This window comes from Chrysochloris asiatica, unplaced genomic scaffold (genome assembly GCF_000296735.1).
Source record: "Chrysochloris asiatica unplaced genomic scaffold, ChrAsi1.0 scaffold00032, whole genome shotgun sequence".
Classification (NCBI taxonomy): Eukaryota; Metazoa; Chordata; class Mammalia; order Afrosoricida; family Chrysochloridae; genus Chrysochloris; species Chrysochloris asiatica.
This window is the reverse complement of record NW_006408550.1, coordinates 21,096,748-21,100,428: the sequence shown is the minus strand read 5'-3', so window position 1 is coordinate 21,100,428 and position 3,681 is coordinate 21,096,748.

Sequence of the window (3,681 nt, the reverse complement as noted above, 5' to 3'; positions counted from 1 at the left end):
GTTGAAAATTTTCATGAAATTATCTTGTTGCTAGTGTTCTTATAATCTAAAACATTTACATTTAAGCAATTTGTATCAAGATTATTGATCACTTTATTCTATGCTAAAGCTATCAATCAGATTCTGTATGGCCAGGTCCAGGAGGAGGGCCATGGAGCTGGGAGGGATGGGGAGAGAGGGGAGGCACAACAACGTAAGTGGTAAGTGACATAAGTGACGGCACTGGGTAACGCCCATCCCGTGACGCTTTTGTTCTTCGTTACAGATCATGCAAATATCTTGATCAAGTACTTATACTCTACTGGAAGACATTAATGTCCATAAAATTAGTTTAATGAATTCTTCACAGCCACACGTTATGAAATTTTTTTTTAACCACAAAGCCATATGTTCCTCTTGCTTAATTACAGTTAGTTGATTAGCCTGCTTTAGAGAATACATTTACATGTTATTACCAGTCAAGTATCAGGTTATGATAATCCAACTTTAACAACAATTGTTGAGGCTGACGCAGTACCCAGCAGTGTTTTGCTGTGTTGTGCATAAGGTCACTATGAGTCGGAATTGACTAGACGGCACCTAACAACAACAACAATCCAACAGACTGTAAGAAACTGCTTTTCTGTTTCTGCATAAAGAGATGAAATGAAGCAAGGGTTGAGCAGTCATTAAAGAAAAGTTCATTTTCAAATATAAATTTATATTAAATAGAAAAACTGAAATTTAACTTGTAACCATGGGTGACAAGCATATTTTAGCATGCTAGGGTCATAGAAACGAGTGTGCATTTTGAGAGAGCACATCTGAAAAGTAAATAAAGTCGTTTATGCTGGAAAAGAAAGTGTGGCATTCCAAAAAGTTAACCAAAACTTGTTTTCTTCTAACTCCCCCAAGAAAACATGTTTCTAAAAATAATCCTTAGGATTTTTCAAATAAAACAAAAAGTGCATTTTACCTTCGCTTTTGTTTGCTGCTGGTCCTTTAGTTACCTGTTGCAAAGCAGAGGTTGAGTGACAAAGGACACGCTGTCGAGGTTCAGAGAAACGTGTCATTACAGGGGTGACGCAGGCCTCGAGGTTAAGCTAGAGGCTGGTATTACATCTCTTTATAACTAAAGTCAGACTCTCTTAAAAGCCCCTTAGTACAAGTGACCACTGCTTTCTGAAAATATCCAATTTAAATACACTGACTTAAAAAGGAAGAAAAAAACTTTGATTTGAGACTTTACATGGAAATTTTCAACAACCTCCTTATCTATCATTTCGTATTTATGACAATGGTAAAAATCTACTATCCCACTTGTGTGCATTAACGAGGTGGTAGGCATTGTGGCAACAGCTGTTACATGTTCCCTCCCTCAAGGAAAGTCTGCAGACTCCTCTGGAAAGCTGGCCTCACTGTCCAGCACCCGCCACTCCCTCCTGCCCATGAGAGTACCACGCCCAGCAGCTGTGTGTGGCCAGCCTCCAAGGCCAACATCTCCAGATGGACCCACGGGCAGTACCAAGCCAATGGGTACCTGCTCTGGATTCCCAGTCTCTATGCTACCTAAGTCCTACAGCACAAAAGTGCTATGAAGTGAGAAAGGAGGAAAGAATGAGATATTGGAGATGATATTTGTAATAAATGTGCATGAGTTTAATGAAATCCCACAGTGAGCTGAACTGAACCTGAAGCCTCCACCTTTGTGGAGCAAGCTGTGAGACCAAGCACCTGGCCCCTTCACAAGAAGCCGGGACCTCAGTGATTCTGCAGGCCCAGAAAGCAGAGCAGGCTCTGAGATCATGAACGCAGGGCTTGTGGGGCTAGAAGCAGAGGCCTGGAGCTCTGACCCACCCAGGCCAGGAGGAAGGTGAAATAAGTTCACCATGACTCTTCCTGCCACACAGCCCATCTGTATCCAGCTGTGTCTCCTGCAAGCCTCCTTCTGCACAGAGGAGTAAGCCATAATTTACTCCTCACAGTAATGGACACATCAGTAATTCTTAGCTGTAACTATTTCCACAATTGTGTTTTCTAAATCTCAAAAAAGAAAAGCCAAAAAGAGGACAAACAGATGGACTGAAAACAGAAAGAAAAAAAAAAATCCTTCATTTTTGCCTAAGGTGGATTTGTGCATAACCTCTACTCTGATCCAGTCAGACCATTCCACTTCCTAGAGGATACTAAATGGTAAGCAGCAGACATGTGACCACAGGACATTTATGTATAACCGACTTCCTATAGATGCTCTTCAAGAAACAGTTGAGAGTGTGGTGGTTGAACCAAATAAAAGCAAAAACTGAACTAGATAGAGTTAAGTCTCCCCAATGGCCATACCAAACAAACAAAAAATTCTCATTGGCCTCAAGTGGCTTCCAACTCGTAGTAACCCTAGAGCTGCTCCCGCGGGCTTTCGAGGCTATAAATCTTTACGGGAGCAGATGGCCTTCCTGTCTTTCTTCCCCAGAATGGTTGGGTGGGTTAGAACTGCCAACCTTTGATTAGCAGTCTAATGCTTAACTCACTGCACCACCAGAGCCCCTTCCAGGGGATGTGTTGTTGTCGTGAAGTGCTGTCAAGTCGTTCAAAGGAGTGTGGTGTTGGTGGTGGTCATGTGCCATGAAGTTGGTTCTGACTCATAGCGACCCTGTACAGGGTTTCCGAGGCTGTAAATTTTTACTGGAGCAGAAATCCTCATCTTTCTCCCTCAGAACAGCTGGTAGTTTCGAACCACTGACCTTAAGGTTCACAGCCCAATTCGTAACCACTACTCTACCAGAGCTCCTTCCAGGGAGTGTAGAGAGGATAAAAAAATGTTGCTAACCCAAAAGGGATTTACTCTCCTCTCTCATGATAACTTTCTCCTTACTTGGACCATTGTGGGATTTCCTACCAACCTGCCTGTGTTCTTCTCCCACGCCTCAGTTCCTTTCACAGAATTGACAGTCTCCACTGGGTAAATGCACTGGACTGCAAGGGCGGTTTGAACCACAAAGTTGGTAGTTCAAGCTCACCAGCTGCTTCTTGGAAACCCTGTATAGGATTGCTGTGAACTGGAACCGACTCGAAGTCACTTTAACAACAACAACATACCACATTCAACACAAAATCCTATAGATTTTGTTTTGTATTTTTTTTCCCTACAAACCAAAATTTTGAAGAACTATGAAGTTAGAAGTCTAGCAGTTCCTTTAGTTTAATTTCTTTTGTTTGCTACTAATTTTAAATGAAACTGATATTTTATTTAGAAAAAGCTAAATGATTAGCTGTGAGTAATAAAACTGGGGTATGAATAGACCCAAAGAAATGCAAAAAAATATATCCTTTTTCATCAATCACTGTTATTGTTGTTGTGAAGTGCCGTCGAGTCGGTTCCGACCCATAGTGACCCTGTATAGGATTTCTGAGGAGCAGCTGGTGAGTTTGAACTGCTGACCTTGCAGTTCAAATGGCTTTGCAGTCTGGCACATTAACCCACAGCACCACACCAGGACTCCATCAATCACTGTATTTCTTAATAAATATGAATGCATGACCAAGGATCAGAAAATATTTCATAGAAATCAACAGTGTGAAAGAAATTAAGAGATCAGGAAAAGGAGCAACTAATCCCGGGCGAAGTGGAACAGAATGAAACGTAAAACAATAATTGTTGTTAAGTGCCTTTGAGTCAGTTTCAACTCATAGTGACCCTGTATA